The sequence below is a fragment of the Lynx canadensis genome, chromosome B1, assembly GCF_007474595.2.
Source record: "Lynx canadensis isolate LIC74 chromosome B1, mLynCan4.pri.v2, whole genome shotgun sequence".
NCBI classification, from domain to species: Eukaryota; Metazoa; Chordata; class Mammalia; order Carnivora; family Felidae; genus Lynx; species Lynx canadensis.
The window spans coordinates 112,361,006-112,377,181 of NC_044306.2; positions in this window are offsets into that span (position 1 = coordinate 112,361,006).

Sequence of the window (16,176 nt, forward strand, 5' to 3'; positions counted from 1 at the left end):
CTTACAGATTCCAATTCTCTAATAGACCATGTGATTTTTTTTTCTTTAGGAAATTTAACAAGCATGAAGAGTGCCCCCTCCTCTGACAGTGTTTCAATATACCTCAGGTACTTTTATGTCTTCACTTTGCTATCATAGATACACACGCAGATAATTTGCTCAGCAACTTTCTTTGTATATATTTCTGATCACTGGACTATTTTCCTCCCCACTCTGACTATGTAAAAGACAGATAAGGATTGCTTAAATTTCTTACATATTTTCTATAAAACCAGCCACACTTCACTGTTGTATCATGAGCAAAAATATTCAGGCTTAGACTCCATTTCCCAGTCATCTTACTAAAATACCAAGAGACTACTTCTAGACATAATCTCAGATCTATGTAATATTTTCCTGCATTGTCCCTTTTTTCTCTTATATTGGCAACTAGCAACTGATGACTACTGTTTGAAAATGACATTAAGCAATTTTTGTTAGTTTGTTTTAAAATAAATAGCAAGAGACATTCAGGGTAAAGTCAGAAATATTTCTAATGCTGACTTGAATGGTATTACAAATACTGTTGCTCTATAACTTTATACCCTGTACTCCTACACAGATATAAATTAAATTGAGCTAACATAACTGGTTGTGTGTATTGTCACTTTATCATATATATTTATCATCCTTTAAACATAGCTTTTAATTTGGTTAGCTTGTTCCAGTATCTTTTCAGATCTCAACATCAAGCTGATTGACTTGACTGATAATATCTTTTGTTGTCCCACTCATTAAAAAATAAAAATGATATAAAAATGCTTCGTGTCTAGTAGAGTGACTTCTACCTCCCTAAACAAATGTCAGCAATATTTAAATATTACTTTAATAATTTGTACATCCTTGAAAATTAAGCAAACTATCATTACTACAATCCCTACATATTATACTATCCTAAATATTCCTGTAGAATTTATTAAATAAAACTATGTTCACTGCCTTTCTCTTTCTCTCTTGTATACACACACACACACACACACACACACACACACACATATATGTATGTATTTATTTATTTATTTATTTATTTATTTATTTTGAGAGAGAGAGAGAGAGAGAGAGAGCAGGAGGAGAGGCAGAGAGAGAGGACAGAGAGAATCCCAAGCAAGTTCTTTGCTGTCAGTACAGAGCCCAAAGCGGGGCTTGATCTCCTGATCATAACCTGAGCCAAAATCAAAAGTTGGTCACTTAACTTTGTTAAGCCACCCAGGCACCCATCTACTTTATATTTTATATACCTTTGAACTACTACTGAATGCCCTTTCCATCATTGCAGCATTTAACTAGCCCTTCTTTACCATGTCATGAAATGTGGTTTCTTGTCCTTAATGATTCTCTGTGTTATTTGCAACTCTATAAAAGGAATTTAAGTAATTGCAGGTACACTTACATCATACCAAATCAAGTACATGTGAACAGTTTTAATGGTTAATAATGTTAGGTAATTTTTATATTAATTCATGTTGAAGTACGATTATATCCTTAGGGAAAGTGGCAAGGCCAATTAATTTCTATTATTAAATTCTGACCTTGCATTTTAGAGTGAAATAAGTTTAGATTTATTAATTTATTTGTTCAACTAAAATACGTTCATTCCTAATTGTATTCATTCCTGATTATATACTATGCATTGGTAAACAAGGAAAACAAAGCCCTTTTGCTTAGAGCTTATCAGCGAGGTCTAGAAGGCTTATAGACAATGAAGCAAGTGATTAGAATAAAATCTGCTGTGTGTTTGATAGGCTGATATGATGACTATTATTCATATTTTCTTGTAGTTTCAAACCAATACTAAAACAAATTGTTCGCTTCTCTGAATTGTTAGTTGGCTAAATTCCAGTGGGAAAATATTTTGAGTTTTAACTTAGTTGTCAACTGGTAGGTAACTTTAAACAACCTCAGAAATGCGATCTCCTAAATTCTTTTCTTTTCTCTGCATCATATCCATTTCCGCTAATGGTGAAATGTTTCAGAATCATCTTTTCTTTTATATTTGGTGGCTTAGTATATCTTTTTTTTAAAATAACCTTTTACGTGAAGTTACCATACTGGGTAACTTACTGCTAAATTATTCATTCAAGACCCAATTCAAAAGATTTCTCCTTCAGAACTCCTTGTTTGCTATCCAAAGTAACTTCTTAATTCTGCAAGTTCACCTTTGTGTAAATATCATTTGTATAAATCCATTGATATACCATGACCTATGTATACATTTGTCATAACTGTTTCTTTTAAACTTCAAAGGCAAAAATGGAATTTATTGCCTAGCTTTTGAAATTCCTTAAATATGGAACAAGTGCTCAAACGTAGGATTGCAATACAGTGATTGCTTGATGACAAAAAATTTGCACAAGGTCCAGAATGCCTCCCAGAACATTTGACCAGTTAATGACATCACTGATATTTGTTTACGATTCCTATTTTCTAGATTTGGGAGCTGAGGGTCCTTCTAACGTTTCTAATTTCCTCTGCTACTTTGTAAATTTCTTAAAGGCAGAGATAATATCTCATTCAACTTCACAACATCTATCATACTGCTCTTCACATAGAAGGAACTCAATAAATATCAGTCAAATTAGTTAATAAAACATCAACTGAGGCTGATAAAACAAGATGCCATGGACTGGGGGGGGGGGTGCTTAAATAACAGAAATTTATTTTCTCACACTTCCGGAGGCTGGAAGTCTGAGAGCAAGGTGCCAACATAGCTGGTTTCTCATGAGGTCTCTCTTCCTGGTGTGCAAACAGCTGCCTTCTCACTGTGTCCTCAGGTGGCAGAGAGAAGGCGAGGAAGAGTCCTGGTGTTTCATCCTCCTTATATAAGAGCACTAGCTCTCTTGGATCAGGGCTCCACTCTGTGAACCTTTTTAACCTTAATTACTTCCTCACAGACCCCCATCTCCAAATACAGTCACATTGGGGATTAGGACTTCAACATATGAATTTTGGGGAGACACAGACATTCAGTCCATAGCAATTATTAATGTAATCATTAAACACATATAGTGGACATTTGAACTTGCTCTCATGTATACCACAAATCAATTGTGGAAGTACCAACCTTCTTTCTTTTTTTTTTTTTTTAAGTTTATTTTTATTTACTTTTTGAAAGAGCAAGTGGGGGAGAGGCAGAGAAAGGAAGAGAGAGAGAATCTTAACCAGGCTTCACACTGCCAATACAGAGCCCAGAGTGGGGCTCAAACTCATGAATCATGAGATCATGACCCGACCTGAAATCTAGAGTTGGACACTTAACCGATTGAGCCACCCACACTCCCCCTTATATTGTTAGTCAGTGGATAGAAAAAAAAAAACACTACAATAGTGTTCTATATATGAATGCCTGGAAAAAGGTTTTATTTTCTTTTTCTAGTATTGTTTTTCAAAATTTCCAGCTATATCCTTTTTGGGGCATTTTCAAATCATCCCAAATTTGAGAGAAAAACACCCTCAATTTCTCCTTTCTCTAACCACCATGTCTAACTAGTCACCAAGTCCAATTAGTTTACTTCCTATATGCTCTCTGAATCTCTTTTTCCTGTTTATTTCTGTGGCCACTGCCTCAGTTCAACCATTTCATTTTTATTTAATCTAGAGATTAATGCAAATACCTGATAGCTGGAGGTAGGTGATAAGCTGTGTGGGCAAGTGCTGACCCTGGAGTCAGCTGACTGTGTTCAATGCCCAGTTCTGCCTCTCAATGGCTGTGAGGCCTTGTCAAATAAAATATATATGTGTATGTGTGTGTGTATATATATATGAATTAATTATTCAGCAGACATTTACTGAGTATAGGCTTCATGTATATATATATATATATATATATATATATTTCTTCATATAATTCTAATTATATTAAAATAATTTAGTAATTATCAAATGAGATAGTACACTCATAATAAACCACTAAGAAATTTTCATTCTTCCCCTTTTTTTTCTAGCTTCTGTTTTCTCCTATATTCTCCCCAATGTACAAATCCCCTTAAAGCTCATATTTGTACATGCTGTTCTGTTTGAATTCTATTACTGACTTTCCATCAACATACAGGGTGAATCCCAAGCACTGTAGTGTATTATTCAAGGTCTTTAAAAATCTGAAACCAACCTGCCTCTTTCAGATCAGACATTTCAACTAACCACATGTATCTATAGTCCTTAAGGCATTCCATGCTCTATTTCATGTGGCTTTGTATGTTTTTCTATTATTTGAATTAATTATCTGCTCTTCTTATTATTGATGTACATGTCTCTCTCCTCTATCATCTCAACCCCTTGTCATGTCTCCCCAACACTGCTGCAAATAGTCATACTTTACTAATCTTCAAGTTTTTCATTTATCCTTTCAGTAAACATATTCCTTGGGGTTCTGCTGTATTCTTGGCATGATGTAAAGAGATTAAGAAGACATGACACTAGTCCATGCAAATTCTTTGTAATGTTAGGAAGGACAGTTTTATAGATAAACTGATGCAGAGAGAGGATAAGTTCCTCACAAGGTCTCACACTTACTAAGCTGTAGAGACTGCAAATCAGGTCTTCTAACTCCTAAGCCAGAATTATTACTACTCTGCCAAGGAGACTCCAGAGCATAACAAATAGAAATGACAAAATTCTATAATTTGACTGGTTCCTGATACCACATATCGGTAAACACTTTGGACAAACCTTTATATTAGTTACTCATAACGTTTGCTGATGCACATAATATCAGAAATAATATTTACTCATATATTGCATTAAATGGATGGTGGAAGAGAAAGGCATGCCAGTAAGGTAAGGTGATATCTTGGTAGTGTAGAAATGTAATAAATATGCCATTAGTACTTAGGAAGGAAATGGTGAGTATTTAGTTCTTTATACATAACAGTCTCTGGTAATTTTAAAAAAAAATAGTGTATGCTTATATGAATTGATTATTCAGCAGACATTTATTGAGTACTGTATGCCACATATTCTTCTATAAGCTCTTTTTTTAAGTTTACTTATTTTTCAGAGAGAGAGCCAACATGCACATGCACGTGAGGGAAGGGGAGGGGCAGAGAGAGGGGGGGAGAGAGAATCCTGAGCAGTCTTCACACAGTCAGCACAGAGCTCAGTGCCGGGTTTGATCTCACAAACCGAACCATGAGATCATGACCTGAGCTGAAATCAAGAGTTGGAGACTTAACTGACTTAATGACTTATCCATGCCTAGTGTTTCAATAAAAGGTACAGTCAGAAAATGATTAAAACTAGAGGATGTTAGACACACGTTGTCTGCTTATTATTTAAAATTTCTTACAAAAAGTAACAAAATACACTGTACATGTAGGGGTTTGTGCATTAAATTTATTACATAAGCAAACATCAAAAAAATTAAAAAATAAAGAATCAAATCTGCAGGTCATCAAATTAGTAAAATTAGCAAATTGTTCTAATTTACTTATGTTTACCATTTTTAACGATGTGCAAAACTTAGCAATCTTTCTGGATATTAAGTAATGTTTTAATGTACCTTTAAATTTTTGTTTTTGTTGCTTCTAGAATTTTTTTGTAAGCATGTCTACTCTTTTTTTTTTTGGACTTGTCATTCTCCTGTTCTAAAATGTAAAAAAGAAAATGGTGGGGGAAGGAGAAAAGAAAAGGTAAAGTAAAAGGTATACTCATGGTATTCAGACCTAGTGGACAGTATTTAAAAGCCCACACATGAAGCAACTTGTTGTTGGTTTAAAGAATAAGTAAGTAAATGACTAGCAGATTGGGACCTTTTATGGCAGAACAATGCAGGGATGAACTGAGGGCATTAGTCTCCGAAAGAAAGCTGGACCCATTACTAGTAATTATAGTTAATCAGCAACAATTGTCTTGACTAAGATACAGATCAAGATTGAGCACTAACCCAACAGGACTAATGGGGGTAATGGAGGATGAAGAAACCCTGATTGAACTCAGCAAGGCATTGAATAACCAGGGCAGATGATGCATTTTCAATCTGTTACTTTAGTCCAGAAAGCACTACCTTTCTTCAAATCAGGGGTCCATGGTTGTAAATCTCAAAATAGAAATTGAAAAGTGGTTAATGTTTAGCATAATGAGTAATATTTACTTATATGGCCCACACCACATTCGCATGGTGGCACTGTCTTTTAATCCTTGCTACTGAAAATGTGGTTTGAGGACCAACCAAATTGACGTCTCCTGGAAGCTGGTTAGGTATTCAAACTTTCAGGCCATATCCCAGGCCAACATAGCCAGAATCTGCTGGTGACAAGATTCCCCCAGGTGATTCCTGTGCACTTTAAAGTATAAGAAATACTGATACTCTAAATTGAGGAATCCTGGAATCTAATTATTGTGTTGCCACACATTAGTTATCCAGGGATAGTTTCTTAGAGAGGAACAAACTATAATAACTTGCACTCCAGTTTATGATAAAACTAGTGTATTTGAGAGGAAAAAGTCATTTTTCTAGTGCTTACTTAATCCCAGACCACATTAATGCTCACAAAAGGTCTCCTCTGGGAAGGAAGAGCTGGGTTGGTCTATGTATACAGTGCATAGAACACAATGTCTTCCATTAAATTAGAATTTTTTTGTTTGTATTGCAACAATCTCTGCCAAGAAGCCAATGTATGTTACACAGATAATAATTCATTTTTACGTCTCCAACTAGATAACCAGAGCCATCTTTCCTTTTTCATTCAATATGGGGAGAACATCTGAATCCTGAGAAAATTAAGTGATTTGGACCACTTGTTCAATGGAAGTTTTGAGACCAAAAAGTAAAATCTTTCATTTCCCACCACTCCATACAATGCACTAGATTTAGTGAATGTCAAGGTCTCACCTAAAGTATTAGATCTTCACCTTCACTAGATGAATATAATACCAGATTGTTGAATTGCATACATTTTAACTTTGGCCTGTGGATCTCAGGTATTTATATTGTACATTTAAGTTAATTTTGATGAACATTCTTAAAGAGTACAAGATATTTATGTATTTATTCAGAGAACTGCAAATACAAAAGGAAGGATGTGAGCTCACATATATTAAAATTCTGCTATGCTTTAGTTACTTTACAATTGTATCATTTATTTCCATTAAAAATAAGACAGACAACAGGCCCAAAATGGAGTCGCTTACGCTAAGCCTCATGTCACTAAACAGACTGAACTTAATTACAGTTTTGGCCTCTCCCAGAAATGGAATCTTAAACCAGTCAATCAGGAATCTCCTGGTCAGTACTAGTGATGTAATCTGACTGATAGACTCCTGCCATTCCCCACAAGGAAGTGACCTTGCTGCAAACAACCTACTGTTTGCCTAATATAGCTTCCTCGTTTCTGTTCCCTTCTACCGATAAAAGTCTTTCATTTCATATAGGTCCTTGGAGCTTCTTTTTATTTGCTAGATGAGATGATGCTTGATTCATGAATCATTCAATAAAGACAGTAGGATCTTTAAAATTTGCTCTGCTAAATTTTGTGTTGTTATAATTTTTTTAAACATTTCTGACAACAGCACTTGATGATAAAGAACTTATCCTCATTTTTCCCACATGGAAACTGAGGCTAAAGAAGGCTAAATAAATAATTTACCTAATATGATAAGTAGAAGTGAATGCAAATCATGTCTGCTTGATAGGAAAACTCTCTATTTACCATACTCATTTGGCTTGATGAGGATTTCTGTCCATATTCTACACCTTTGGAAAGTAATCATTATCCTTATCCAAGAAGAGCTAAAAAGAGTACAAGAAGATTTTATTACAAATAGAACAAACTCTTGCTCCATACCTTCTGTCTTCTTCTTCTCTCATAGCCAAATATTCTAAATTCTCAAATTTACTTCTTCTTGCTCTTGTATCCAGTTGTCTATATAATATTATTATCTGTTAATTATTAAATCAATTTTAGATGTTAAGTATTTATTTTATGTTTTAACAGTTGAAAACTTAGCTCTTTTTAATTTTTTTTAAAGTTTTATTTTATTTTTGAGGGGGAGAGAGAGAAACAGAGTGCAAGCAGGGGAGGGGCAGAGAGAGAGGGAGACACAGAATCTGAAGCAGACTCTGAGCTGTCAGCACAGAGCCTGGTGTGGGGCTTGAACTCACAAACCGTGAGATCGTGACCTCAGCCAAAGTCGGACGCTTAACCAACTGAGCCACCCGGGAGCCCAAAGACTTAGCCCTTTTTATATTTTCCACCTTTCTCTAACATTTTTATTGCTCTCAAGGCTAAGCAGTATCTTGTTTACTTAATTTTTTTTTTTATTTGAGAGAGAGAGAGAGAGTGCATGTGCACAGGTAGGGGATGGGCTGAAGGAGAGGGAGAGAGAGAATCCCAAGCAGGCTCCATGCTCAGCACAGAGCTTGAAGCAGGGCTAGACCTCATGACTGAGATAATAATGTAGGCCAAAATCAAGAGTCAGATGTTTAACTGACTGAGCCACCCAGGAGCACTTAATTTGTTCAGTTTCATATATGTTAACCAACCATTTGTTTCCAAAAGCTCCAATGGATCTTGCAAATACTACTTAATAAAAATTATTCAAAGTGCTCAAATTATTTTTTAATTTTTTTTTTCAACGTTTATTATTTATTTTTGGGACAGAGAGAGACAGAGCATGAACGGGGGAGGGGCAGAGAGAGAGGGAGACACAGAATCGGAAACAGGCTCCAGGCTCCGAGCCATCAGCCCAGAGCCTGACGCGGGGCTCGAACTCACGGACCGCGAGATCGTGACCTGGCTGAAGTCGGACGCTTAACCGACTGCGCCACCCAGGCGCCCCTCAAATTATTTTTAAAATCAGTATTCTCCCCCCCCCCCCCCCCCCCCCCGAAGGGACTCTCCTTCCAACGCCCTCCATCTCTTGCTAAACTTGATATATCGTTTTCTCTGGAGTTCTGCTGCAGAGTTTATAATCCCCAGACTCCCTTCCCTCTTTCCAGAGCTTGATTCCCTGTTTTCTGGATTGGATGTTTCTTTTCTTTTGGTTGACCCATCATATTGCTAAAGTATGCCATATACTAGTTCCCTGAGAAATGATTTTTGGGAGATACGTATTCTGAATTGTTGCATGTCTGAAAATTTTGGGATTCAGTTGAGGGTCTAGCTGATATTCTAGTTATGTATTTGCTGTATAAGACATTACACTGAACTTTAGTGGCATAATGTAACAACTATTTTATTATGTTCACTAATTTTGTGGATCAGGAATTTAGGCAGGCACAGTGAGGATGGCATATCTTAGCTCCACAATGTCTCATATCTGAGCTGCAAAGGCTTAACGGGCCATGAAACAGTCAAATGGCTTAGCTACAATCATTAGGAGTTTCCTCATTCACAGAGCTGGTACTAGATTGGGTTCAGCTGATGGACTGATGTGCCTAACCAACATAATCAGTATAAAATTCTAGGTTTAAAAAATCATATTTTTCCCTTTGGAATTTGAAACACTCAATAGGAATATCTAATCTGGAAACCAGTGATTTTCAGTTTTATCTCTTTTCTTTTGGATTTGTTTAGAAAATTTTGCATTTCATTGTTCTTTTTTTTTTAAGCTTATTTTTGAGAGAATGTGTGTACATGTGCAAGCTGGGTAGAGGCAGAGAGAGAGAGGGGAACAGAGGATTCTAAGTGGGCTCTGTGCTGACAGCAGAGAACCCAATGCCGGGTTTGAAATCATGAACCATGAGATCATGACCTGGACTGAAGTCAGATGCTTAACCAGCTAAGTCACCCAGGTGTCCCAGATTTTCTCTTTTTTTAGTTTCTGAAATTTATATTGGTTGTATACTGCTTTTTTAACTTGATCTGATTCTTGTATGTTTCCACTTTAGTTATCCATTTTTTGTTATTTTAACTTCCTAGATTTTTTCAGATTCACCTTATCATTTAAAAATTATATTTTTAATATGTAGGAGCTCATTTTGTTCTCTGATTAATTTTGTTCATAGCATTCTACTTCTGGATCATAGATTAAGTATCTTTTCTTTTTTATTTGATGGTATTAATAATGATGATGATAAATTTTGTATGTTACCTGAGTTATCTTTATTTCTTCTAAATTATTTCCTTTTTTATTTGTTTTAGTCTCTCTGTTTGAAGATTTTTCTCAAAGCCTTGGTAATCCTTTACCTTCAAGAATGTGACCTAAAAAAAATCATGAAACTAATTTGCGCATTTGTGCGGTGGTGGTAATAGAATTCTAGAGGCATTCTAGAGGAAATGTCTAGCATTTTCACAGAAAGATGACAAATATTAATCCCTATGTAGGTCTTTTCTCATTTAGTTTCTCTAATGAAGAACCCCCACCACTCTCTTGTAGTAGAAGTATATACCTAGATATCAGTGCTCTGGGAGCAGCATGCAGTAAGGTGACTGAGAGGCCTCACTACTCATGTGCAGATTTTATTTAATCCTTGTTTTTATTCTGGCACCTGACTTCCCTCTTCCACTGTCCCTGGTATGTCTCTAGTTCCGTTTTTGTTTCTGTTTTTGTTTTTTATCAAGTGAAGTTATGGAATTTCACAAGATTTGGAAGTATTAATAATGGTAGGAGAAAGAGATCTGTGATCTAACCCCTCCCAATTAAAACTTTCAACCAACCTGTCTTTTGAATCCAAGCCTAACACTTTCCTTTTATGTTATTTAGTGCTGGCAAGAAATAAGATTTTATGAGTTCAAGGCAGATGGGCTCAACTTCTCTTTATTATTCCCATCCATTTAACTTTCAGTTCCATCTCTTCTGTCATGTAAGTTACCTCTCCTTCCTCCATTTTCCAGCTTCAAAATGAGTTGAGCAATTATCTGCTTATAATCAATCGCCTCTCTTGTTTTCTCTGTTCTTTTGGTTTGCATCTTTTCTTTTTTATTTACTATTACCTCAATGTGTTTTATGGAGGCAGTGGTAGGCAAACACATTTTGTTCTGTGGAGCGGTCTGAATATAATAATAAATGAACTTCAATTCTCACAGGCCTAAAATGCAATTCATTCCTACCTTTCACACAAGGAAATTCATCACAGTCTAATGGGGGTGGTGGTCCAGTGCAATGGGGTACTTTTCACCATGGGGTCATTTGGGAATCCAGCTCCCTTTCAGTTTGATGCTCTACCACCAACCAGGGCCTTGACAGCCTACTGGATCCTCTGCACGTTAGGAGAAAAGAGTCTATGTTCTTTCCTACATCTAGGGTGGAGATAACTGCGGACTAAGGAGTTACATGTTGCATTTGTACATATGGCTATGACTAAGCTTAAGAGAGGTTCAAAAATGTAGTCTGGCTGTGCCCCTGTGAAGAAAGGGAAATAGGTTTGTTGAGCATCCAACTTATGCTGCTGGACACATCTATTCTATCTTCTACTTAATCAGAAGTTTCTAACATATTTTCTTTCCAAAATGTGCTCATCAGGTAAATACATAGGAGAACATAGTTCAGTTTCTAATTTCTGGGAATTTAATTTACTTGGGAAAGAGGAATCTAATTTTAATTTTTAATCATCTGAGTGTAATTTCTCCATCTTTAAACTGAGGTGGTTCCTGGTACCCTTCTACTTGCATGACCTTTTTGAAAAATACTAAAATAATTTACATTTAGGATATTCTGTTAATATCTTGGAGGAAAGTCACCATGGAAATGTAAAAAGGAAAAAACATTTGTTAAGGGGGGAGATTAAGAAAACAAAATTTGTTATTTTTCACTGACAAGTTTAAATTATTGGTTCTGCTACATAAACTCTAGACTGGGTTATCTAGATGGCTATCCTGCCTGCCATTTTACCTACTAATAAATCTGGTTCTCCAGCTTTAACTAATTGTAAACTTTAATGTCAAGTACTATAATTAATTTTTTTTCTGGAAAACTGGATTTTATCAACTATGTATCTTGTTGAGAAGCTCCTTTTGCAAATACTAATGCTCATTCTATGAAACCCATGTCCATGCATGTCTGGCTACCCAAGTTTTGTGTTAGGTAAAGCAACCAAAGTAATCCGTTCATATGAACAACCTTTTTAAATGACATACTTCTCTTGTACATGAAGAGCAGCCTTTCATTTAATGCCAGTATCGCTCCTTGACAGTAAGTTGAATGTTTAGATAGGCAATAACTCTTCTATTTTTTTCACTTGTCAGTTCTCAAATTGTTCCAAGAAAGCAAGCTCAGTGACAGAGAACAAATATGTGAAAAATCTGTCCTATTCTCTATAGAGGTGGGTTCCGGAGGCACAGCCAGATGCAATTGGGTGCATATAAATATTTTAAAGTTTTTATCATTAGTTTATATACATTTTCTATTAGAGTCAATAATATATTTTTTACCTTTAACTTAAAATATTATTCTCCTTCCAAAACTGTCCAATTACATTATGCTCAAGGATACATAATTAATTTTTTTAAAATTATTATTATGTTTATTTATTTGGAGAGAGAGAGAGAGAGAGAGAGAGAGAGAGAGAGAGAGAGGGGGAGGGGCAGAGAGGGAGACACAGAATCTGAAGCAGGCTTCACGCTCTGAGCTATCAGCGCAGAGTCCAACATGGGGCTTAAACTCATGATTGTGAGATCATGACCAGAGCCTAAGTTGGACGCTAAACTGACTAAGCCACCCAGGCTCCCCAAGGACAAACTATTTTTTTTTTAATTTTTTAACGTTTTATTTATTTTTGAGACAGGGAGAGACAGAGCATGAACAGGGGAGGGTCAGAGAGAGGGAGACACAGAATCAGAAGCAGGCTCCAGGCTCTGAGCTGTCAGCACAGAGCCCGACGCGGGGCTCAAACCCACCGACTGCGAGATCATGACCTGAGCCGAAGTCGGCCGCTTAACCGACTGAGCCACCCAGGCGCCCCAGGACAAACTATTTTTATTCCTGTGACCATGCTTTGTATTACTCACCCAGTTTGACTGATTAAAAAAAATAGTGAAAATTCATTATAAATATCAGTGTTTCCTCTCCCTATTGTGGAGAAGATGGTAAAAATCTATGACTTTTCGCTTCAAACTGTGTGCAGCTACTCTTTATTTGCTGTGTCAGTGGTTTTATGTCTATGCAGTGACTGATAGCAGATAATTTAGATAATAACCCAGTTATTTGTTTTATCTTTCTATTATACCGATTGGAGGAGCCTTTTTTTCAGATTTTTTTTTCTGTATACTAGTTGAGCTACTGTAAGAACTGTGGGATCCTGCTGAGATGTACAAGCAGATTGGAAAATGTTCATTGGCTAATTGCATGAGCTTTGCATTATGTGGGATGTTGAACAATGCCTTGTATTTGTATTATTATAATATCATCACTGCCTTTATAAGAAAAAGTGATAGAGTTGAAATCTTACACCTTTAATCTTAAACTATAGGTCATATTCTACTAGATGATGCCATTAAATTAAATAGCACCTTTCAAAATGATAAAATATTAGATAATAATTAGAATCTAAAACATTTGCAGAGATTTATCAAACACTTATGAAATGTGTAGACATTGGGACTTCATTTTAAATTTCCTATTGGCAGTTCAAAAATTGAACCTGTCTGCTCATGCTTTGTCCATCACCATTTTTCAAACTTTCTTCTTAAAAATTTTTTTCTTTATAAAAGATTCTTCTTCAGTATTTTTCAGGCAATATTTTCCCGGTTTCTCCTCAAGCTTTTCAATTGTTTACTCCTAGCTTTTCCAGTATCACTTTTTCCAATATTTATTACTCTTGTTTTACTTATGTCAGATTTTCCTTAAAAATAAACATAATTTTTTAGTCTGGATCATATGAAATTACTGATAATTAACTGTCTTTTGACCTACAAAAATGACAATTTTATGATTCAATCTAAAAGTAATTCCATCCTATAGGGTATTTCTTCAATGTTAGATTTTTCAAGCATGGCATTTAGTTTCTCGCAATTAAATATATTATCATTTGTTATCATTGTCATTATAATCTCTTGTATCTCAAACTACTTCATCTGGATCCCAAAGGCCACCGACACTCCTGCATTGCCTAATTAAGTTACCTCTTCTAAATACTCTTTCTCTTTGCTCTCTGCAACTTTTGGATACATTAGCATTTCTAGAGAAACTTAAGCACTCTGAATGCTTTAAACTGCCCCCCCCCATGTTTATTTACTTTTGAGAGAGAGAGACAGCAAGAGCAAAGTAGGGGTAGGGGTGGGGAGACAGATATTCTGAAGCAGGTTCTTCATTGTCAACACAAAACTCAAGGTGGGGCTCAAACCCATGAACTGTGAGATCATGACCTGAGCTGAAGTCAGATGCTCACCCAACTGAGCCACCAAAGAGCCCCTAATCACTCTGATGCTTTAATATCCTGACAGTCCATCTACCTTTCTGTCCTTTCTTCTTTAGCATCTCCATGGCTCCTTTTGCTCTATTTTTATTGTGAGTCTTCCCCATGTCAGTCTGTGGACCCGCTTTCTTATGGCTTTAATCTTTTTTTTTTTTTTTTGAGTCTTCCACCATGCTCATTGTATTGATGATTGTTATGTGCTACTCTGTGTCCTCTAAAATTCATATGTTGAAGCTCTAAGCACCAGTACCTCAGAATGTGACTGATTGGAGATAGGGCTTTCAAAGAGGTGATGAAGTTAAGATGAAGTCCTTAGGATAGCCCTAATCCAATCTGGTATCCATAAAAAAGAAGAAATGTGGACTCACAAAATGACACAGGGGATATACACATATAGAGAAGAGACCACATGAGGGCACATAGTGAAGGCAGCTCTTTACAAGGCTCATCAGCATTCTTATTAGCAAGCCAAAGAAAGAGGCACCAAAAGACACCAAATATGCTGACACATTGATCATGAACTTCCGGTCTTAAGAACTGTGAAAAAATAAATTTCTGTTTAAGCCAGTCACCCAGTCTGTGGTATTTTGTTATGGCAGCCCTACCTAGCAAACTAAACAATGATCTATGTCTTCTTCACTTTTATTTTCCTATGGATTAGAAATCCTGGTAGATGTTTCATAATAAACAAATGGTGCTTGAACAAATTTGGAGAACTTTATGGATATAAAACCACTGTATTGAGATTTGTAAGGCACATAGGATATTAAAGACTCAGATGTTCTGTAGTAAAGGATTATTTTGATTCAATGCTTCTCAAATTTATACTTATTTAGCCATGACTACTTTTTCTTTTATTTTTATATCTTATTTAATACCTTATAACATCCCATGGAACATATTTTGGAAAATGCTATTCTGTGTCTCTGACTGTAACCTCAGAGCTCATATTTTCAGTTCCGAATCTCTACTTGCCTAATAGTTAATTTCTACCTTCATATCATTGTTTTCTCTCAAAACCTTATTTGATTTTATGTATTGTGTAAATCCAGTTTCTCTATTATCCAAGCTCAAACCCTGTGTCATTTCATAGTCTTCTCTGTTTCCCACAGTGAACAAGGTAAAAAGTCCTGACAATTCTTCTGTAGGCACTGATTCCCTCATATCATTCTAGAGCAGGAATCTGTCATGATGTTTGGTTTATTGCAATAGGTCCCTTAATGACCTTGGCTTTTTTTCTCTTCATGCTGGGCCATACCACATGACTCAAATTTCCAACATTCTTTAATTCTTAAAATTACTTTTTCCTTAATTACCTGCTGATACAAAACCTTTTATTATTCCTGATTATCATTGGTTTATTACAAACTTCTTTGCTTCATATTTAAGATTGCTTTGAATTTGATTCCAGCTTCTGTTTTTCTGCATTATTCCTCTAGGAGAGTTCTCTGTACTATCCAGAATCATCTGAAATTTCTTTAATTCAGCTGGGTTCAGCAAACATTTACTGAGTACCAGTTAGATTGACAGTCTGTGAATATCTAGTGAGTCAAATACTTTGCTAGTTCTGCAAGGGTTGCTCACTTCCTACCTCCCCTCCCCTTTGAACACTTCTTCCTTCCCAACATGGGATGTAATGTAACAGCCATTGTGACTCATTTGTTCATCTCATAAATCCTGAGCACATATTTTCCTCAATCGATCGACACAGAGACTGGGGCCTGATACACCCATTATAAACTGAAAATATTGTAAGTAAAACTACATTTAATACACCTCATTGGTAGAATGCCATAGCTTAGCCTAGCCTACCTTAAATGTGCTTAGAACACTTTCATTAGCCTGCAGTT